At 42.3% G+C, this 24,305-nt stretch overlaps 1 protein-coding gene across 1 annotated transcript in view; it reads left to right on the top strand.

The window, feature by feature from the left end:
* LOC136833092 (uncharacterized) overlaps positions 1 to 24,305 on the top strand; it is a 532,781-nt gene that overhangs the window by 353,507 nt on the left and 154,969 nt on the right. The gene's annotated exons all lie outside the window — the stretch shown is intronic.

A 24,305-nucleotide genomic window follows, 5' to 3' on the forward strand; every position in this document is an offset into this window, starting at 1 on the left:
TGCAGGATAGTAATGCACACAGTATATGTACAGTAATGTACATAGTGTACTGTTTATATGTACAGTAATAATGTACCATATATACAGTACACTACTGTACAGTACATACTGTATGGTACTACTGCAGTAAAAATATAATTTTGTTAAATACTGTATACCATGTATATGTACAGCAGTATATACAGTACAGTATACCAAATAAAAAAAGTGAATGTTCCCTTATCTTTTTTTTTTTTTTTGTAAATTTTCATGCTGCTGTACATATCCCTGAAACTGGCTATGATGGAATCTTCCAGGGAGTCTGGAATGATAAGATAAAAATTATACAATACAGTTTTAAAGTCTAGTACAGTACTATACTGTACATTGTCTTCCTGTAAATGTACTGTGCCAATGACAGTGCTGTACAGTACAGTACTCTAAGTCATTTGTAAGAGTAAAATGTGTACAGCAGTACTAACCTAAAAATAAAACTACTGTATGTACAGTAAATAGAAAATTAAGAATTCTTACCTGATGGACATTGATCAGAGGGTGCAAAGTCTTTTTATAAGTTGGGGGTGTGGGGATGGGCCACTGTACTATCTGATGCAGCAGAGAAGGGTGGGTTGGCCTGGGATTGTAAGGGCGCACTTTGGATCTGGAATAATGAACAATCTGTGTACCAGTACACAGTACTGCTGTAGTACACTTGTTATTTCCAAAGTTTATAACAATTTGATAAAACCATTTAACAAAAAAATAGTGAAGAATTCCATTCTGTATTAGTAGTAATCTACTGTTACAGTTCTTATTGCAGCTGAAGAGGGTTCAGATGATTCAAGTGAGGAAACCTTTTGCCACTTTTCTTCATTTTGACTCTGGGTCATCTGCAAACATGAGGCTAAGTTCTGGAATGACAATAAAAAAAATTAGGTTATGAAACAGCATTACTGTATACACATTTTATATCCATTTGTACACTCTAGAGTAAAAAACAAATAAAAAATAACTTTCTTACCAGATGGAGCAGAGGCTGGTGAGTCGACTGGTGGTGGAGGGTCATCACTTGTAAGGTGGTGGCTTAATCCTGGAATGATAATGAAAAAAATTAGGTTATGGAACAGTACTATACATAAATATATACATTATTAGTACAGTACAGTACTGTACACTGTACAGTATATTGTACAGTACTTTACAGTAAAAAACAATTTACATAAGTACTGTACTACAGTAAAACAAATGAAAAAAAGGAGAATTCCTTACCAGACAGGGTTGGAGAGCTGGGTGGTTATTTAGCATTGCTGGTGGAGGTCACGTGGCTAGATCCTGGAATAATGATAGAAAAAATTAGGTTGTGCAACAGTACTTTACAGTTTAAAACAATGTACCTAAACGACATTAAAACAAAAAAAGAATTCCTTACCAGATATAGCTGGAGAGGCTGGTGGGTCATTTAGTAATGCTGGTGGAGGGTCATTGTTTAAATCCTGGAATGATGATGAAAAAATTAGGTTATGGAACAGTACTTACATAAATATATACATTACAGTACAGTACAGTACTGTACACTGTACAGTATATTGTACATACAGTATTTACAGTAAAAAAACAATTTACTTATGTACTGGACTAGAGCAGTAAAACAAATGAAAAAAAGGAGAATTCCTTACCAGACAGGTTTGGAGAGGCTGGTTGGTTATTTAGCAATGCTGGTGGAGGGTCAACGTGGCTCGATCCTGGAATAATGATGAAAAAAATTAGGTTATGCAACAGTATTTTACAGTGTAAAACAATGTACCTATGTACAACAGTAAAAAAAAAAAAAAAAATTCCTTACCAGATAGAGCTGGAGAGGCTGGTGGGTCATTTGGTAATGCTGGTGGAGGGTCATCGTGGCTTGATCCTGGAATGATGATGAAAAAAATTAGGTTATGGAACAGTACTGTACATAAATATATACATTATTAGTACAGTAAAGTCGTATGTACACTGTACAGTATATTGTACAGTACAGTATTTTACAGTAAAGTTTTACATATGTACTGGACTACAGAAAACAAAAAGTAAAAAAAGGGATTTTGACAAAGGAAAATCTATTTCTGAGAAGGCCCGTGTCACCCGGTGAAATTCCATTCATACCACGAATTTCTAGGTATAAATATGCTAGATATACCAGGGAAAAAGAGCTTTCAGGAATGCTGGGGTTACTACCCCCAGATCGAGCGTCTTCTCCAAGGAAGACATCGGTATAACCAAGGGTGAGTGAAAGGATCACAACCACGGAGCTACACTCGAAAGATATCCCTATGTTAAAACCCCAGAAGAGAGCGGTGAGCCGTTACAGCTCCCACACACAGACGCCCCGCCAGCTCGGCGACACCAGCGCCACCTACCTCATTCCAGGCTAGCACCATCCCCAGGCTTGGCATGTGCAAGTATGGGGGGAGCAGAAGCCACTTCTGGGAGGGTCATTCGGGTGACACAGGGCCTTCCTCAGAAATAGATTTTTCCAGTGTCAAAATCCCTTTTCTGAGTCCAGCCCCGTGTCAGCCGGTGAAATAGTGATAGAGAATCATGCCAAGACTGCCAACTCTGAGGAAACAAGGTAACCTGAAAAAAAACACAAATTATGAAAATGGTTTTAATAAGGATATCTCTCACATGAAAAATTGAATATTAATTCGAAAAGTACAGTAAACAACCTTAAAATTAGGGTAGAAGTCGACAAGCCAACAACATGGCAGGGAAATACATCAAAAATACTTAAGACTATAAAGGCAGAATATACATTCAAAATACTTAGACTAAAGAGTAAATATAAACTTATAGCTAAACACGTAGAGAGACAAAACAACATGGGAAATAAAATATATATATATATATCTGGGGTACATGGAGCAAAATAAAAACTGCCCAGTACCCCAAAGGCAATCCATAATCATAACATGTCAAATTACAGTTTCCAATCATAACAGAGACAATAATAATATCAATATGAGGAGCAAGGCAGTGAGGCATGATCAACCAGAAGGGCAAGCAGAGAAGTAAATGAGGCAGGCGGGCGGGGTTAGGGGAAGGATAAAGGATGATGGTTAATTAAGGTGGGGAAATGACACTCCCACAGCTACTGTAGAAAATTTCAGGGCTTGAGTGATTTTAAATAGTGGCGTTTAAACACTAGAGGTGATTTCCAACCCGTGTATTTGGTAAGTTCTGAGAAATCCATATTATGAAAGTAATTAGTGGAAGTAGCAACTGCTCGAATATCATGAACCTTAGGAACTGAATCAGGGTTAGCTTGTTTAATGAAATACAAAATTTGTTGTCTTATTGCATTTAAGTGAAAGAGTACCACCTTTCTCCCTGATAAAAAGAGGGCCCGACTTACACTGTGGAGTTCTTAAAAGGTAAGACTTAAGTGTATAAACTGGGCATAAAGACTGGTCTTGTGGAAGGGGCACCACCTTCCAAGGAGACCACCTGTCTTGTGGGTCCTCATTTTTAGCTAAAAATCTAGGGTCAGGGGAAAGGAAAACCTCTCCGGTCGGGAGGAAGTTAACAAAATCATCACCTCTAGAGAGAGCCGATAGCTCTGAGATTCTAGCACCTGAAGCCAAGCTAATCAGAAACAAAGTTTTCCTTAACAGATCCAAATAAGTGCATTGAGAGTTGTCAATCTCAGATGCTAACTTAAGAACATCATTTAAAACCACGTAACAGACTGTGGGCGTGATACTGGTCTCAGACAGCGCATGCTCTAGGAATAGATGAAAAGTAGGAATCTGTAAGGTCAATTTTGAAACCATATAAAATACTTTCTTCAGGGCTGACTTAGCTGTGGTAATAGTGGCCGGGGCAAGGCCTTTTCAAACAATGATCTAAAGAAGGTAACTGCTAGGTTAGTAGTCATGATTTTGGCTTCAGATGTCTTCAAAAGGAGGCCAATTTTTTGACTGCTGAGTCATATTGTCTAAGAGTAGAATCTCTTTTGTCTGATTCTAAAAACAGAGTGTTGAATGGGGTCAATGTTTGCTCCTTTTTGAGCTGCGAACTTTATAAAGTCCATAAAACTAGGGCATTCTGAATTCTTGAGGAAGCTGACACAGTCTTGGTTTGTACTGTTTGGGTCAGTTTGGGCTTGGGAATCGAAGACTCCGCAACCCCAGTTCCTGAAGAAGAGGGAACCATTGCTCTTGGCCAATAGGGGGCTACTAGGGCTGGTTGACCTTTGAATGTCCTGAGTTTGTGTAATACTTTCAACAGCAAGTTTATTGGGGGAAACAGATAAATCTTCTCCCAATTGTTCCAATCTATGTCATTGCGTCCGTGAAAACGCCTGAGGGTCCAGGTTGGGAGCCACATAACAGGGAGCTTGAAGTTGCTCTCCGTCGCGAACAGATCCACTTGGAGACCCGGAACCTGGCGGCAAATCCATTTGAATGATTCTCCGTCCAGGGACCACTCCGTCTCCAACGGAGTAGTTCTGGACAGGGAATCCGCCACCACGTTCCACACCCCCGCTAGGTGGGTGGCTGACAGATGCCAGCTGTGCTTGTTCGCCAGGAGAAAATGGCAACCATAACCTGGTTCACTTGACCTGATTTGGAGCCGCCCCTGTTGATGCAATGAACTACCATGGGCGCTGTCCAACACCAGTCTGATATGAATCCGGCTGGGGCGGATTTTCTTTAAGGTTAGAAAGACCGCCATAGCTTCCAGGGTGTTTATATGGAACTGCTGAAACATTGTGGACCACGTCCCTTGTACTTTTTGTTTTGGCGAATACCCTCCCCAGCCGCTTAATGAAGCGTCCGTGTGAACTACTAGCGCCGGAGGGGGAAACTGGAGTGGAACTGTCTTGGACAGGCCTCTGACTGTGGACCAAGGCCGCAGTCTTGTTTTTAAAACTGGGAATGGAGGAGACCTTGTCTCTGAGCCTGACATTGGCTCGACTCCGCCACACTCTGTTTATGTCTTTTAATTTTGCTTTTAAGAGCAGGTCCGTCACTGAGGCAAATTGAAGAGACCCAAGGATTCTTTCTTGGGTCCGGCGGGATGCTGATTTGTCTTTCAGGAATTTCCTGGTAAGGGAAGCTATCTCCTTCCTCTTGGGGGCGGGAGGATAACGTGTGAGAGGACAGATCCCACTGGAGACCCAGCCACTGAAACCTGGACTCTGGAGTCAGGCGTGACTTCTCTCTGTTCAGCTGAAAACCTAACGACTCCAGGAAGTTGATGACCGTGGTCGTGGCCTTCCGACATTGTAGAACTGTTGGAGCCCAAATTATCCAATCGTCTAGGTACGCTGCTAGGGATATCCCTCGGGACCGGAGTTGCTGAATTATCGTGTCCGCCAGCTTTGTAAATATCCTGGGTGCAATATTTAGACCGAAAGGCATGACCCTGAAGGAGTAGGCTTGATTCCCGAGTCTGAAACCCAGGAACGGAGAAAAGCTCCGCGCAACCAGGACGTGATAGTAAGCGTCTGAAAGATCGATAGAGGTTGTGACGGCTCCACGGGAAGTAGAGTCCGCACCTGAGCTACCGTAAGCATGCGAAATTTGTCGCATTTTTATGTAAAGATTTAGACGCGACAGATCCAGGATCACTCTTTGCTGATCGGAGTCTTTTTGGGAACAGTGAATAACCTGCCTTGAAACTTTAGGTGCCTTACTTTCTTTATTGCTTGTTTTTGTTGAGCAATTCTGCCACGTAAGTCCTGTAGGACTTTGAGGGTGGCTGGTAAAACCTGATCAGAGGAGGAGGGTCTTTGGTCCAGCTCCATCCTAGACCTTTGGACACAATGCTGTGTGCCCAAGGGCTGAAGGACCACTGGTCTCTGAACCAATACAGGCGACCACCTACCTGATTGTTCTCAGTGGGAGGGAGCGGGTTTGTTCCCTCTACCACGTCCAGGTTTACCTCTTGGGGTGGTGTTGGATTTGCCTCTATAAGGGCCCTGACCTCTTCCCCCTTGCACTCCTATTAAGGCCGTGAAAGAACCCACGGCCCTCATAGGTGGGGTTGTATGCTGGCGAAGCAACATACGAGGGTGCAGCAAGGAATGGGCTGGTTGAACCAGCACATATTGTTGGGGATGAGCCTTTGAGGTGGAGGGCTGTGCCACTGCCGAGACCGGGATGGCTTGGACTACCGCCTGATGATGGGGTCTCTTGTGTCTCCTGAACCGTTTGCCTCCTTTCGTCTGGGGGCCGCCAGATTCTGGGGTCTTCCGCTTATAGGCTGAGATGCCACAGCGAGAGCGCAGACTCTGGTTAGCTCTTGTAGCCTCCCTGAGTACACTGGTTACTTCTTCTTCAGGGAAGAGGTTAGGGCCCCAGATCGAGCTCTTCATGAGCTTGTTAGGCTCATGACGAATGGTGGCATCGGCAAAGATGAACTTCCTGCATTCCAGCTTGGCCATCATGAAATCGAACAGGTCCGACTGAAATCCTGCTAACAGGGATTTAGCCAAGACCTGGAAGAATGGCTCGTCTGCACAGGAGACGGCAGTCGCTTCTGGTGTGAGGCAGACGGAGTTCAATGACCGGGCTAGCTTAGTCCGGGCATCAAATTCCGCCTTCAGCAGGGCTTCCGGCAGCTTAGGAAGCTGTTCGCTGAATTGTGTTGGCGCACAAAGGGCGTCCAGCTTTCCCACAGTAAAAGTGGACGGGCGTCAACCCAGAACTCTCTCACCCCTGGGAATACCAGGGATGTGGAGTCTGTCTCCCTCAGTTGAGGCAAAGGATTGCCTTCAAAGCACGCTCGAGCCGTAGCCAGAGCGACTTTGTTTAGGCAAGGAGAAGGGCAACCTATCACCCAGGCGAACATTGTGATAGTTGCCCTTGAAAGGTGTGAGTTTGGTATTGTCTGCCTGCCACTCCGTCAGAGTGCGCAGGGAGAGCCGACTGAGCTTGGTCCCTAGGGAAGATCACTGTCTCTCTAGGAACCTTGTCTGACCGCACCCAGGCTTCTTCCGTCAGCCTAACGAAGCCTGGATAAGGGGGCAAGAGATCGGCGGGAAAGAACTCAAGTTCTTCCAATCGCCTCGTGCCAAGACCTTCAATTGTTAAGTTTGCCATCGTGTTGAATAGCACGGAGGGCAAAACGCCAAGGGTTCCCGACATCAAAGGGAGGGAGATCCGCTGTGTGGGAATAGTATACTGAGGGTTCGGCTCCGGGGTGGGCGAGCCATCCCGCCAGTATATTATCATGGCTGGTCAGAACTTTTTCAGAGATCTGAGTAAATCTCGACTCAACCTCCGCCGAGAACCTCTCGAATAGTTGGTTAGCAAACGCCTCGGATCAAAGGCAGGCTGGCGAGGAGGGCTTGGTTTGATGCCCTCTTACTCGCGCCTTTGCCGGAGGTACCAGGTTTGCTCCCGGAGGCTACAGGTGCTGAGACCTTAGCCTTCGACGGGGGAAAGGCAAGGCTTTCCTGGAAGACGAGGACTTAAAGCCCTTCGCCTTCCATGAAGTCTTCAACTTCAGCTTGGGGACAGCTGATGGAGCCCTGTCACCCAAGGTGGAAGACTTTACAAAACCTGCAAAGGAAGAGATGGATGAAGCTGGGGAGTCAAAAAGGGGGCCCGCCCCCGCAACCTCACTTACCTCGCTACTTACCACCTGGTCCTGTTCGGTATTCATAGGTTCCAGGTCCAAGTCTAACGCGGCGACGTCCTCCGAAACCTCCGCGTACAGGATGTCCTCTTGGGGTGGCTGGGTCGCATCCCGGATCTGCTGGATGATGGGGGTGGCAAGTTCTTCCGGCACTGCAGCCGCCACCCGTGCGCCGGGTAAAGCAGGTCCCTCAACTTCGCGTCGAGGACATAGGGCTTCCCGACGGAACGTTCCTCCCAAACCCAGCCACCCAGGCGGAGAGACTCAAGAGAAGTTTTCTTGGAGGACTCGTCCGCCTGTAAGAGAACAGACAATTAGGGTTGAACGAAAAGATGGTTCGAAAACCATATAAACACTACATCGATATGAGGAGCGTAATAAGAAAAACTATATCTTACCGACTCGTCCTGGATGCCAGCACACAGAGCGAAGCAAACCTCACAGCCGTCAGGGTGCCAGACAATCAGGTCATCTAACCGGACCGCACAACCAGCGTGGGTCCGGCACACCACGTGTCCATAGGGCTGCTGAGTGGCGGTGCACCCGGCTCCTCACAGCGAACAGTCTGTAAGTGTAAAAGTACATGAACCTACCACTCTAAGTAACCTAAAGCTGGAAGGCCAGGGTATTTCAGCTTACAACCGGAATGCTCCGGTGGAGAGAAAACCCCTCGTCAAGGGACTAGAGACCACCAAGCCCTAAATTAGACAGAGTGGGAGGCAAGATACTTCCAGTCCCCGGAATACTCCGGCGGAATGAAAGGTTTGAGACAACAGGGACCCACCACAAGGGCTGCCAGCAAAAAAGACGGCAGAACCCCAGGGTGGAGCACCGGACTCAATAAACATATAAAATAAGTATAGTGGCAGAGTGAGATGCTCACTAACCAGATAATATATATATATATATATAATAAACAAGTAATATAATATACAAGTGATGGTAAAATGAGAAATCCACTCGGAGACCGGAGGTATCCGTTCTATCTCGTATCACTCCCCCCTCTCTCGAACCTCCCGCCAGTGAAACAAGGTGGGTGAGATGCCCGTCATGATAGGCCAAGTACATAACATGAGCGGAGCAGGTGTCAACAACCCAACCAAGTAACCCGACGGAGAGTGAATAAGATTCAGGAGAGAATGTTGAAACGCTCGAATTGGAGCGAGTAAACGAAACATCAAACAAACACAGCGCTGCCGGGGCTGGTTCTGGGAGGGAGCGAATCCTCTCCACCAGAGGAGTCCCCAACTCGGAGAAAACGCCATCTAGCGTCACCCGCACGAGTAGAGCAAGAGCTGGAGGGGGGGGGGGGGTGGGGTAGGGAAGAGGTAGGCTAAAAGAGAGTGAAAACAGGAGACAAGGGAAAATGATTCACCTGCTCGACTGCCAGCACACGCCACGCCAAGAATATAATATAAACTTGGTAGGGACGGGCCTACTCCAGAGGGAAGGGATGCGACCAAGAACTCAACGCCCAACTCCTGACTAGGCAAAGCCTAAATGAATATCGAACTAGTATAGCCTAGGCTAACGGAAGGAGTGCACGGGAAGGGTGGAGGAAGGGAAACAGGGAGAGAAATTCTGTGCCGAGAACCAACCGGGACCGAAAAGAGGGGGCAAAAAGGTGAATAGCCTAGAGGAGACACATCCAATGAACTCTACTCCCCAAAAGAAGGGGGGAGAACAAAGGGGCTCACTCTGCCACCCCAAAACGGCCACAGAGGAAACAAGCAACAAAACTCCCTCGACCTGATGGACCACTCACACCTAACCTATGAGGGGGCGAGAGGACAAGGAAGCAATCTGAGCCTAACATGATAGGCAAGGGAAAAGACCCACATTAAAAAACCATCACACAATAAACATAAGAATAATTCTAAGAATAATTTCTAAGAATAATGTGCTCATGCTAAAGGTCGTAGCCTACCTCGGAGGAGCGGTTAGATCTAAAGCTGCCGCCACCAGGAGGAGGGGTAACAAAAATAATATAAAAAAAGCACCAACGCCAAAACTAATAATAAAAATATTAATATTAATAAGAATAATAAGTTAATACCAACTAGGAACTCAACCTGGGGGGAGACCTAAGCGGGGCATGACGGGAACCTAATAGGGACTCGTATGGGTTCATCGAGAATCTAATAAAACTCCAATGAAGCCACAGGAAACCCGCCAGGAGGAGAACCATGGGGGAACAGATAAGAATATAACGACAAGGAGACAACCCCGACAGAAAAAACTGATGGGGTTGCCTCATTGATCGACATGGCTGGCTAGGGGACGCCTGGCGTCATAACAACGATCTCATAATTGTGAAAAAGGAGACAATTTCAGCCAAACTTATCGAAAAAACCCCACAATAAGATGGTACTTAACTTGGAGATGGTAAAACTGCTTGAAGACATGTCGAAACAGTTGAAATAAATCCAAAGAGCACAAGCACAAAAATTTTGCTGGAAACAGTCACGTGCTAGAAAATGGAATGAAGTAGGTGGCGCTGGTGTCGCCGGCCTGGCGGGCGTCTGTGTGTGGGAGCTGTAACGGCTCACCGCTCTCAAAATAAGGGTTTTAACATAGGGATATCTTTCGAGTGTAGCTCCGTGGTTGTGATCCTTTCACTCACTCTTGGTTATACCGACGTCTTCCTTGGAGAAGACTAATCGACCTGGGGTAGTAACCCCAGCATTCCTGAAAGCTCTTTTTTCTCTGGTATATCTAGCAATTTATACCTAGAAATTCGTGTATGAATGGAATTTCACCGGCTGACACGGGGCTGGACTCAGAAAAGGAGAATTCCTTACCAGACAGGTTTGGAGAGGCTGGTTGGTTATTTAGCAATGCTGGTGGAGGGTCAGCGTGGCTCGATCCTGGAATAATGATGGAAAAATTAGGTTATGGACCTATGTACTACAGTAAAACAAATTAAAAAAAATCCTTACCAGATAGAGCTGGAGAGGCTGGTGGGTCATTTGGTAATACTGGTGGAGGGTCATCGTGGCTTGATCCTGGAATGATGATGAAAAAAATTAGGTTATGGAAGAGTACTTTACAGTATAAAACAATTTACAGGTATATATGTACTGCAGTAAAACAAACAAACAAACAAAAAAGAATTCCTTACCAGATAGAGCTGGAGAGGCTGGTGGGTCTATTAGTGGAAGGTCATCACTTGCTTAATCCTGGAATGATAATGAAAAAAATTAGGTTATGCAACATACTAGATAAGTATGTGTATAGCAACATACAGTACAGCAGTATATTGTACAGGTACAGCACTTTACAGTATAAAACAACTTACATAGTATGTACAGTACTGTACTGTACAGTAAAACAAAAAACAAAAAATTCCTTACCAGGAGAGGTTGGTGGAGGTAATTCTATTATGTCAGGTGCAGTGGAATCAGGACAGGACTTTTCTTTTGCAATAACAAGAATGATATAAATGATGGGGTGAATCGTAATGTACTGCATAGTGTACTGTACAGTACGGTACAGTTTAAAATTTATTACAATTTATAAAACATTTTACAGGACAGTGGCAAAAAAAAAAAAGTGAAGAATTCCTTACCTGGGTTACGAGTTGCAGGTGGTACTGGAGACTTTCTCTTGAAGCTACAAACCTCTAGCTTAGATTGGATGCTTCTTTTCATCTGCTTCTCCCTTACAGTCTCCTTGTAAAAGGTTAGAGCATCCTGAATTACTCTTTGAAACTTTGTGAACCTTTCCACACAAGGGTCCTGTTCCTCGATCAGTATCAGCCCTTGCTCAAAGTAGGCCAAAGCTTGTGACAAGGCTGTAACACTTAATGCCCTGGGCTTTGGGGCTGGTGCCTCTTCCTCCTCCTAGATCATCTGCTTCTCTAGCTCAGTGAGATCCTCTGCTGACAACTCCTCTCCATGGGATTCCAGCAGCTCATTCACATCCTCAGCTTCCACCTCCAAATTAAGCTTCTTACTATACTGAACAATGCTCTTCCTCACAACATCAAGATTCTCTCCTTCTCAAAGCCTGTAAAGTCCATCACAAAATTTGGACACAGCTTCTTCCAGCCCCCAGTCAAATTGGATTTCCAGACCTCCTTCCAAGACGACTCAATGTTTTTTACAGCGTCTAAAATACTGTAGCCCTTCCAGACTCGCTTGGCATCCAACTTGTCACTGCTATTTTCGGTGACCCTGAGAACATGGCGAAATGTCCTCCTGGTGTAGTAGGCCTTGAAACTAGCAATGACTCCATGGTCCATCGGCTGTAGAAGCGATGTAGTGTTTGGTGGAAGGTAGACTACCTTCACTTCAGGATAAATCTCACCCAAGTTAGTAGGGTGACCAGGGGCATTGTCCAACACCAGCAGGACCTTAAATTCCAGACCCTTCTCCTCCAAATACTTCTTAACTGCTGGCAGAAAGTGATCATTAAACCATTCCTCGAAGATAGCAACAGTGACCCAGGCTTTCTTGTTAGCCTTCCAAATGACAGGGAGCTGAGGCTTGAAAATTCCCTTAAGTGCCCCTTGGATTTTCAGCCAGATATTCTAACGAGGGCTTCAGCTTGAAGTCACCACTGGCATTGCTCCCAAGAAGTAAAGTCAGCCTCTCCTTACTGACTTTATGGCCTGGTGCTGTCTTCTCCTCCTTGGATATGTATGTATGGCTAGGCATACGTTTCCAGAATAAGCCTGTCTCGTCCACATTGAAAACTTGGTCAGCAGTATAGCTTCCATCCCTGATGATTTCAGCGAGACAGCTAGGAAAACCTTGTGCTGCTTCCTCGTTTGCACTAGCAGCCTCACCCTGGAACTTAAGGTTGTGCAAATTTGCTCGAACCTTGAAACGATTAGACCAGCCTCTGCTGGCTACAAATGGTTCACTTCCATTACCCTCCCCTTTCTTCTGCACTACTGCCTCATACACTGCCTAGCCTTCTCCTGAATAATACCAAGGCTCACTGGAATGTTACATTGGTTTTGGTCTTCGAGCCAGACCATCAATAACTTCTCCATCTCCACGAGGTTGGGGTTATGTTGCTTGCCTAATCTAGTAGCACCACCTTTCATGTGTTGTACAATACATTCCTTATCCTTGACTATAGACTGAATAGTAGTTCTGCTAAGTCCAAGGGCACGGCCAATTTCAGTGTTCGTCTCACCTGAAAGAAAAGCATTTGATACAAAATTAGGTTTACATGTTGTCCCCCTAATCTGCATCGAGTACATACTGTACAGTATTGTGCTGTAGTACTGTAGCACACTGTACATTTGAAAGACCGGGATGTAAATATACAGTAATCTTTAGTAGTGTAAAATATTGTCCATGATACATCGGTTGCTAAATTTGCACCTTTTCACTCAATATTTAATTGGTCAAACAAGGAAACAAAACTTTAAGAAACCTTTCAAAACATTGGTTTCATTAAGAAAGTGAGGTACCCTAACTGCCAAATGAAATAAAATACCGTGTACTGTACTGTACTGTACTGTACTTTATAGTAATAATGTAAATACATATTTTTGGAAGTCTTTGTACAGTATTTTATTCAATATCTATTTGCCACAAGTATAAATGAAACTAATAGAAAAAAAGACTAAGTTTAGTAAAATGTATTATAATTAATGCCAATTTTTGGAAGTCTTTGTAAATGCAGGCAGCGGCAGATATGCTAGCACATCAGCCATACGTATTCATAAAACCAGCGCAACTGAACAACCTCTATTTTTCGTGATTATGCAAATGGACATACGTGTTGTCTTTGTATCATATTTATGTACAAAAAAGCATGAAAACTTATAAATTACTGTAGGGCAAAATAGCGCCCAGGACTCGCCGATCGCTACCTAAATTTGCACATTTTCATTCGGTATTTACTTGGTCAAACTACAAGAAAATGAAATTTTGAGAAAGCTTGCAAAAAATAGAAGTTTTATTAACAAATGTGTTATAATTAACAGCCAAATTAATAATATATAACCATGTGAAGTCTTTGTAAATGCATTACTGTATTTGGAAGAGCGTCAGGCAGCGGCAGACATGCTAGCAATTTCCACAAAACAACCCTAATACGACTCTCTGTTATGTCTGATGTGTTTTAGTATGTTAACGAATTCATTTTATCAAACCAGCGTGACTGAATAACCTCATCTCTTGATCACGCGAACAGGGACTGCGATACGTATTTCATACAACCAGCGCGGCTGAACAACCTCTTTTTCTTGATTGTGAATGGCCATATGTATTACCTTTGCATCATATTTATGTACAAAAACAAAAATACAGTACAGTACACTGTAATACATTTTTGTATAAATTATACACATAAAAGCATGAAAACTTATAAATTACAGTAGGGCAAAATAGCGCCCAGGACTCACCGATTGCTACCTAAATTTGCACATTTTCATTCGGTATTTACTTAGTCAAATCACAAGAAAATGAAATTTTGAGAAAGCTTGCAAAAGTTAGAAGTTTGATTTCCAAAATATGTTATAATTAACTGCCAAATTAATAATATATAACCATGTGAAGTCTTTGTAAATGCATTTTTTGTTAGCGGGTCATGCCCCATTGGTGGAAATGCTACCGTGTCACGGCCAATGTTTTACCCTAATATATAATAACTTTTATAAAAATTTGGAATTTAATTTGCCTAATCCTTTACTATGGTCTGCACAGTAGTTCTGCAAATGTTTAATGCCATGTTTGATGAGCTTACAAGTAAACCTCGGCCTGATGGCAATGGATACTCAGGTCCGAAAAGCCTAGAAAAAAAAAAAAAGTCTCACCTTTTTCAGAACGCTGAATGATATCGTATTTCTGTTCCATTGTGATTGACTTTCTTTTCTTGTTAGCATTTCCATCGACTGTTGGGTTCGGACGTTTGAGATTCATCTTGAATTCGATAAAGTTGTTATGGCGGCAATAGAGTCAGCACTACCTATCTCAGTGAAAGGGACACACAGATTGATGAAAACATGCTATCTGAGGCTGTGGGTTGTTTGGTACAATATTCTTCCGCTGGGCGCATGCGCGATTGACCCAAGCAGCGGGTAGGTCGTTCTCCAGCCAAGTGTAGTTACAATACGCTCAGAAACGAGTTCCTGTCTACTGCAAGGGGGTATCTTATGCAGCCGATAACCGGTTATCGGCTAAGTTAATTGGTTATCGGCGTCGATAACCAGTTGTCGTCGCTTTCGGCGCCAACAACCGGACATCGATTCATTTGAAAAATTGTATTTTTTACGAATATTTTTGAAAACCGCCGTAAAACCGGATCACCACTAACCGAGTCCGCCGACAACTGGGGACGGCCTGTAGTAGTTTTAGAATGAATAACTATTTTGGTTCTGGTTAGTTGTGTTATTATTGTTAGTATTTCCTTGCACTACAGCGGAGTGGGAATTTAGTCTGGAAATTCGGCTTCGTCTAATTGTCGACGGTCTTAAATCGTAATGTGAATGTCTAACCGTTTTCAGTAATTCATCAAATACTCTTTGCATTTCCACACAAAAAATTATTCAATCAGAGTACCTCAATTATATAAAAAAAATTTGTTATATTGTACCAAAATTAAATCAGTTGTCACAGTAAAAAAATGAAATTCTCTACTGAGTTCAAGTGCACAAGTAAAACCCTCTTCAATACACAAAAGAAATTCTTATATGAAACTGGGCATCATATCATCATTCATCACAATGAGTACACAATTTTATATATAACTCCTCAAATAATCATCACCAACTGAGTGAAAAAAAATAACTAATTCCCTGTCTAAATTATTTACTAAATAATTAATTATTATAGAGAGAGTAATACTGGTATTTATGGAAAAGGAGTTTTATTCACTAGAGAGAGTTTTCTTAATTTTCAATCTTATATAAAAATGCAAAAAAAAATATATCTTCACTTATTCACATATTAACCCTTAAACGCCGAGCCTCTATTTACAAAAACGTCTCCCGTATGCCGGCGGCGTTCGGTGAGTTAGCGCCGAAGCGGAAAAAACGTTTTTTCAAAAAATCACAGCACGCTTAGTTTTTAAGATTAAGAGTTTATTTTTGGCTCCTTTTTTTGTCATTGCCTGAAGTTTAGTATGCAACCATCAGAAATGAAAAAAATATCATCATATATAAATATTGAAATATATGACAGCGCAAAAAAAATTTTCCATATAATTTTATACAAATCGCGCTGTGAGCAAAACGGTTAAAGCTAACGGGTTATTTTGTTTTTCTTTGTATTATACACTAAATTGCGATGATTTTGGTATATAACAAATTGTAAAACAATCAAAGCAACACAGAGAAAATATTATCACAAAATGATGCATGAATTCGTAACGCGTGGACGTAAAAAATGTTTTTTTCAAAAATTCACCATAAATCGAAATATTGTGCTAGAGACTTCCCGTTTGTTGAAAAATGAAGCTAATTGATTGAATATTACTAGACTGTAAGTGTTTTAGCTTACAATTGCAGTTTTCGACCATTTTGGTCGAGTTAAAGTTGACATCAAAGTCGAATTTTTCTATTTATCGTGATTTATATGAAAATATTTCAAAATTGATAAAAGCTACAACCATGAGTTATTTTTGTTGTATTGTACATGAAATTGTGCATATTTTCATATGTAAAACTTTATGTAACGGCTAATATAAAACAGTGCAAATATTATGACAACGTGACGAAAGAATTTCTGAGATGTTCGCCGAAAGTTGGGCGCGCAGACGTAAGGAAAATGTTTTTTTTTTAAATTCACCATAAATCGAAATATTGTGCTAGAGACTTCCAATTTATTGCAAAATGAAGGTAAACGATTGAATATTACTAGAATGTAAGAGTTTTAGCTTACAATTGCGTTTTTTTTACCATTTCGGTCGAGTTAAAGTTGACCGAAGGTTGAAATTTTGGCAGTTATCGTGATTTATGTGAAAATATTTCAAAACTGATAAAAGCTACAACCATGAGCTATTTTCTGTTGTATTCTACATGAAATTGCACACATTTTCATATGTAAAAGTTTATGTAATGACTAATGTAAAACGATGCAAACATTACGACAACGTGTAAAGAATTTCTGAGATGTTCGCCGAGTTACAGCGCGCAGACGTAAGGAAAAAGTTTTTTTTCAGAAATTCACCATAAATCGAAATATTGTGCTAGAGACTTCCAGTTTGTTGCAAAATGAAGGTACATGATTGAATATTACTAGAATGTAAGAGTTTTAGCTTATAATTGCATTTTTTTTGACCATTTTGGTCGAGTTAAAAAAAGTTGTCAAGGTTGAAATTTTGGCAGTTATCGTGATTTATAAGAAAATATTTGAAAACTGATAAAAGCTACAACCATGAGTTATTTTCTGTTGTATTCTACATGAAATTGCGCACATTTCCATATATCCATATTTAAAACTTATATAGTGCACGACTAATATAAAACAGTGCAAACATTATGACAACGTGTGAAAAAGAATTTCTGTAAGAGTTTTAGCTTATAATTGCGTTTTTTGACCATTTCGGTCGCAGTCAAATTTGACCCAAGGTTGATGTAAGGAAAAGTATTTTTCAAAAATTCACCATAAATCGAAATATTGTGCTAGAGACTTCCAATTTGTTGCAAAATGAAGGTACATGATTGAATATTACTAGAATGTAAGAGTTTTAGGTTACAATTGCTTTTTTCGACCATTTCGGTCGAGTCAAAGTTGACCGAAAGTTGAAATTTTTTGTAGTTGACCATTGGTATGTCCACTTGGCACCCAACAGACAATTTTAGTTGACGATGATCGTCCAGTAGGCGTTTAAGGGTTAAGAGAGAAGCGAACAGTATATTTATTTCTTGCTGACTTACTGTGTGGTTGTTTTTGTGATACCGCTAAGTTGTTGTATTTTCGTGGTGAGTCTTTCGCCGCCGTATCCTCATAAAAAATAATTTCACTACGTTTGCGTTGTTTGTCGCTGTGGTTTTCCACCTTCGGAATCTTGTTGACGTTGTTTTTCAATAACTTCGATGAAACTTTGCAAATACTGGGCTTATTATTGTTGTCGGGGTCTTGCTTAATTTGTTGACAGTAACAGTTCTAAATGTGTTTTTGCTTCTTCGGGACACACTAATGCTGTTTTTATTCACACTTGACGCTCTCTTGTAAGATGCTATTTCTTCATATAACTTTTGTTCACCACCAAAAAATCTAAGTTCGTTTTGTAGAATTTCATTTCACTGTAACTTAAATAATTGCACTGATAATTTTATTAATGTTTGTTTGTTTCGTCTCGCCTTCTGGATCCAATTAAGCTGCCACCATTTGTTAAGGATCTTTTCTCCTCTATTGTATGTTTTTAGTCTCTCACTTCTTACCTTGATTTCTTTTATGTGTGTCCTTGGCGCCTCGCTACCGCTGTGGTGTAATATTTCTTCAAGATGAATTATTTAAGTATTGGTATCTCTCAGGAAGGCGTATAGAGACGAGATCGGTAATTTCTTCACTTTAATGAGTACTTAGTATTATAAAGATCAGCACAAAATTAACAGGTTACAGTGGTATAAAATGAAATAACTCTGGAGTAATTAACTTGACTCAGTCTATATGGGGAACACGGAAGCAAGGGGAGACATACTCTCCCTTAAAGGACACAGTTCTAATCTGTCTCACTCCTGTGGATCTCCAGCCTGTCGAACCCCTCGATTTCTTGTTATCTGCAATCTCCACCTCCCTCTAGTCCCATTGGAAGGATTTATCAGCAAGGCCTCCCCTTCAGATAGCTGATTGGAAGGACTGTAGTGGGTGTGATTCAAATCTCCCCTGAGAGGACTTGATTGGAGGTGATCTTAGGAGGGTGTGTGAAAGACCCCTCCCTAGCATGTTTGATTGGAGGGTGTTGAAGTACATCACTTTGTCCAGCCCCCAATTTCCTGGAATTTCCATGATAACGCCTCCTGATGAAGGTGGGGTTATACGGCTGGATGTGCTGACTCATGATTTGGTTAACTTAATCCCAAGGCCACTACTTCCCACTTTTATGATCGTTTTTATGGCTTTAACGCAATATACTTGCTCACTGTTTTTGAGTTCATGAAAAATCCTGCCTCGATCAGCTTATTTGAATCCACGATAATAACAACAGCTTTTAGGCATTATCACTGTGCTCTCTGCCTCTCTTTTTATTCTTACGTCTCTCTCCCTCTCTCTTTCTCTCTCTTTACTTTTTCTCTTTTCTATCTAATTTCCCTATATTCTCTACAGTATTATCAAGTACATTTTCATTTGAAAATGGTGTTCCACAAGGAAGCGTCCTTAGTGGTGCACTGTTTACTTTAGCAATAAATAACATCAGTAATAATCTACCTATTGGAATTAAAAGTTACTTGTATATGGATGATTTTACCATATATTATTCAGCATCTCGCATAAAACATGCAGAGGGAATCATTAATAAAACTATAGTAAAAATAGATGAATGGGCCTCATCTGTAGGCTTAAAATTTTCTATACAAAAAGACTCAAGCAGTTTTATAAAAATAAAAAGTGGAAAAAAGGTGAGGAAATAGATTTAAAAATCAGAAATCATTCCATACCAATTGGCCAAACAGCAAAATTTTTGGGATTAGTATTTGATACTCACATGAACTGGAAAGCCCACACAAGATACACGCGATATCAAAATGTAAAAGAGCATTAAACCTAATTAAGAAACTATCGAACACCACTTGTGGAGATGATAGACATACCCTTACTTTACTGTATAAAGCAACAGTGCTGTCTATCGTTGATTATGGAAGGAAAATATATGGCTCGGCATCAGATGCAATGCTGAAAACGGTAGACCCAGTTCATAATGAAGGCCTTAGAATATGCTCAGGAGCTTTTTGATCATCATCAACATCTTCTTTACAAGTTGAATGTGGTGAACTACCTCTGTCTCTCCATAGAGAGCTAGTAACAATGAAAGTGCTCTGAGAATTAAGATATGATTCTCCAACTAAAAGATTATTTGGATTAAGAAATGTGTTTATAAACAATCATCCACCTCCTTTCCCAATTAGAGCTAGAAGATTGTTTGAGTCGCTAAATATAAATATGTATACAATTACCTTTAATATTAAAATTACCTCCTCCTTGGACAATTAATAAAATGAGAATTTTTACCCGCTTGAAATATTTATCAAATAGAACTTATAATCCGAAAAGGTCCACATTACGCAATACAGTATACACCGACGGATCTAAGTCACAATACGGGGTGGGATATGCTGCAGTACCCCCAGACAAAACGTATCACTTCTCTCTACCAGATAATGCCTCAGTATTTACAGCTGAGTTATATCCAATAGTATCAGCCATAAAAGTTATTAGAGAATCCTCATGTAATAATTTTGTGATTTATAGCGACTCCAGAAGTACTATAGAAGCCATTCAAAGCTACAATCAAAAAAATAATATTGTACAACATATAAAGTTTTCACTCCATAAATTGTATAATAATGGAAAAAATATTGAAATATGTTGGATCCCGGCTCATGTAGGGATTAAGGGAAATGAAGAGGCTGATAAAGCAGCTAAAGAAGCGGTCCACATGACAAGAGCAAATGTAGACATCCCTATTAGTAATTATATATAAAACATATAAAAACAGTCATTGTAAGTAAATGGCAAAATATATGGAATGAAGAACCATAAAATAATAAATTAAAACAGATAAAATCCAGTGTTGGAAAATGGAGTTCGTCATATCAGAGAGAGAGACACACACACAAGTAATTCTGACACGTCTTCGAAGAGGCCATACTCGTTTGACACATGGACACTTGATGAACAATCCATGTGGCCCTCCTCCCTAGTGCCCAGATTGCAATGTGCTGATAACAGTTAAGCATGTGCTGTGTAAATGTCCAAAATATAACCTACAGCGATTATCAAATTTTGGAAATAGACCAATAAAAGAAATTTTGTTGGAATCTTCAACATTTTCAGTAATACCCATTTTAATGTTCATGAGAAGCTCTTGAGTTAATTGATAAAATATAAAAAATCAATCAGTCAGTATAATGAATTTTAAAACAAGTAAATTTTATGATTTCTGGGTTTTCCGACCTGTGTCACCCGGTGAAATAACCTTTCAGCACTTATTTCTAGGTAAAGCTATTGCTAAATATACCAGAGAAAAGCTAAAAAGCTAAGCCGGAGTTACTACCCCCGGTGCGAGCTCCATGAAATGGAGTCGTGTATGAGAAAGGGTGAGATTGTCACAATCACAGGCCTCCGCCCTGTAAACATTCCCAATGTCAAAAGTCCCACCGAGTGAGGTGCCGTTACAAACCCCCGCACCACTCGCGGACTGTAAACAAACCGGCGTCACCCACATTCCACTTTTAGCACGCGTCCGCTGTTGTTGTTCTGTTCGTGTGTGCGCTTCTTTGTGTTTCCTCTGATTGATTTACTATGGCATCCTCCCTGGATTCTTCACCTAAGTTGAGTACCATCTCTGTTTTTTATTTTAGGCGGTTGAGGCTCCTTATTTCCCTCTAATTTAATAATTAGGGGGATTTATATGCCCGTCTCATCCACCTTCTCCCAACCTCATGTGACCTTCAGTCTCGGTGCGGGAATTATGTCGGGGCTTCGTCCCCCTTCATTTTCTTATGTTGTGCCCTTTTGCTTATTCTATATTCAATTGGGTTTTTTATATTATTGTTTTTTATCCTTCTCTGGGGAAGTTAAGGTCCTTGTCGTTTAGGCTACGAGTTTTCCCCCATGGGCCTATCCGCTCTTTATCAACTATTATATGCGTTATATTTTGGACCCTCACTTCCTCCAGTGCTTGGATATATTATTTGAGATGGTACAGTTATGCTTATCAAGCTTATTTTAAGCCTAGCGCACGGATGTCTTTGATATTTGCGGATTATATCCTTTAGTTTTTATCTGGAAGGTCAGCCATTTTCCCTCCGCGCTCATATCGCGTTGGGTTTGGTCTTCCCTTCTACATATGTTCTTATGATTAGTTAAATCATTATTATTTTATTGCCTAGGATAGGTTAACTTTAGGCTAGTTGAGTAGATAACTATTTCCCTGGGCTTCCTCCCTCAGCCACTGGCTGTGTTAGGGTTAGCCTAGGTTGTAGCTATGGCGGTCTCTTCCCTTGCTAGGGAGAGAAGGTTTGGTGTGTAGGAGGGTTCATAGTTGAGCTTCCCTTTGTGTGGCGTTTGGTTAGAGAAGTTGGGCTTGCGCTTCTCCCTCTCCCTGTTTCGGCCTTTCCGTTTAGGCTCTAGAGTCCTAAAAATGTTAAGCTGGAATAGCGAGGGTTTCTCGCGGATGCCTACCTTCATCCGAACCACATCTTGGGTTATTCTCCATCTTCATGTTTACCCCTCTCCTACCCCATTACTCCTTCCTCCCCACCTTCCCTCTCCCACCCTTGGTTGCTTTCATATATTATGTTAACTTACCAAGGCCCGAGAGTTTATCCTGTTCCTTTCGCCATAGCTTTATATCCCCTTCCTCTGCATTGATTGGTCTGTTCTCTCGCTAACGGGTTCCGACCTTACCTGGTCACACCCAATCGAGACCTCAGTTGGGGACCGGGGGTGCTCCCACACCCCTGTTTCCCATTCCTTTCTTTGCTTTTTGGCCTTTGAGAGTTCCCCGTCCTCTCCTCTCTCAGTATCGTTCGTACATGTTCGTCTGATCGTAGGGAGAAGGATGGATCTCATGGTGCCCGGAGAGTGCTTACTCACCCCTGGTCGCTACCTTGGATCCTCACTCATGGCCTATACCATCCCCTCCTTCCCCTATAGTGTCAGTGCACGCTTTTTCCCAACCGAGTGTCGTTCTCAGAACAATATCTCGGGGAGGGAAAATTTGTGTTCATGTTGCCAGTTAGAGTTTCCCACCTGACTGTCTTCTGTTGTTCACACGCTATGACATTTATATTCGTTCTATTCACTTAGAACACCTATAGTTCCCAGTATCTACTCTCCGCCAACTAGCTATCTTTGTGTTTTCTCTGCTAGGTAGTCGGACGTTCTTGTCGCCTTCCACTCCGTGGGTACGGTGTTTGGTCGGACGGTGCTCACTGCACCTCCTCCACCGTCACCGTATTGGAGTACAGGACTCCCCGGCCCAAGCAGAAATATCCACTTTTATAGTTGACCTTTCCCTAGATGCATACATATTATATTCATTTTATATATATATTATGTTTATATACTACCCTTTTTGGGACCTTTCCGTCGCTCCGGATTAACTCCGGTGGTCCCTTTAGGTTATCTTGCATGTTCCAGTAGGCCCCTTAACCTCCCGGTTCGCTCCGGTGGGACCTATCTGGATATTGTTTATATATATACACATTTATTTATTACCTTGTAGATTAACTGGCCTTTGGGACCTTTCCCGTCGCTCCCGGATTAACTCCGGTGGTCCCTCTAGGTAGTTGATCTTGCATGTTCCAGTAGGCCCCTTATACTCCCGGTAAGCTCCGGCGGGACCTACCTGGATAACTATTATACTAAGACACTGCTCCGGCATTCCACCCGGCAGCCCTATCAGCATACTCATATACCGGGTCAACTTACAGATGGTGCGTTGTCAGGAGCAGGGGTGCACTGCTGTGCTGCATCAAGCCAGCGGGCATGAAGTGTGCAGGTCCCACTCCAGGTGTGCTGTCCACGTGGGGACCTGATCGTCTGGCACCCTGATGGTTGTGAGGTGTGCTACGCCCTCTACGAACAGGTTCTGGATGAGTCGGTAAGTTAGTTTTCCACTTCTGATTCACGTTCACCTTCAGTTTTGTCTCTTATGGATAATTATAACATATTCCCTTTAGGAGGCTCAGTCACCTGACTTTCTCCCCCTTCCAGATTCCAGCTCTCGGGATCGTTGTCGACCCTCAAGACCTGGGTCAGCGGACGGGGGAGGAACGTCAGGGCAGGAAAACCCTACGTTTTGTCTAAGGACGTCTGCAACGTTATCTTCCTGGCGCCTGGATCTTAGCTTCAGTTGCGGACGAGGTAGCCGCCCCCTTGATCGCTGGGATCCGGGAAATGACGCAGCCCTCCCAGGAAGAAGTCGCTGCATGCGGAGTTGTTGCCGAGGATGTTGCGGCTCTTAATCTGGACCTCGAGCCAATGAATGTTGACCTGGACTTGCAGGCAGGTAAGGGGGTAAGTGAGGCAGGTGATCTTCTCTTTAGTTCTCCTTCTTCCACTGCTTCTTCCTTCTGAGGATTTGTGAAATCCTCTTGCCTTATGGACGGTGCAAGGTCTACCGTCCCTAAGGTTAAATCAGTTAAGAAAAAGACCTTAAAGTCCCAGAAAGTCCGCTCCGGGGTTCCTCAAAGACGCCAGCCCCCTAGCCCCGTGTCCATCTACGAGCAAGGCCTCTACTTCTGGGGAGGGAGCACGAGCTAAACAAAGTAAGGAGGTTCCCACCCTCCTTCCTTTGATGCTGAAGCATTTGCAGAGCTTCTTATGAAGCAGTTTGACAAAAGGGTTGACGACAAACTGTCGCAACTCTCAAGTCAGCTGTCTTCATCAAATGCTTCCGTGCTCTCATTGTCAGAAGAGGTTAAGTCTCAAAGGACTTTAATCTCCGGGTTCATGAGTGGCAGAGCAGCCAACAAACCCTTCTCCGTCCTGAACACCTCCAGCCTACCTCCTTTTGATAAAGGAAACCCCTGGCGCCTGACCCTCTTTGCCCCCCAGCATGAGGGTACC

This window comes from Macrobrachium rosenbergii, chromosome 51 (assembly GCF_040412425.1).
Source record: "Macrobrachium rosenbergii isolate ZJJX-2024 chromosome 51, ASM4041242v1, whole genome shotgun sequence".
Taxonomy (NCBI): Eukaryota; Metazoa; Arthropoda; class Malacostraca; order Decapoda; family Palaemonidae; genus Macrobrachium; species Macrobrachium rosenbergii.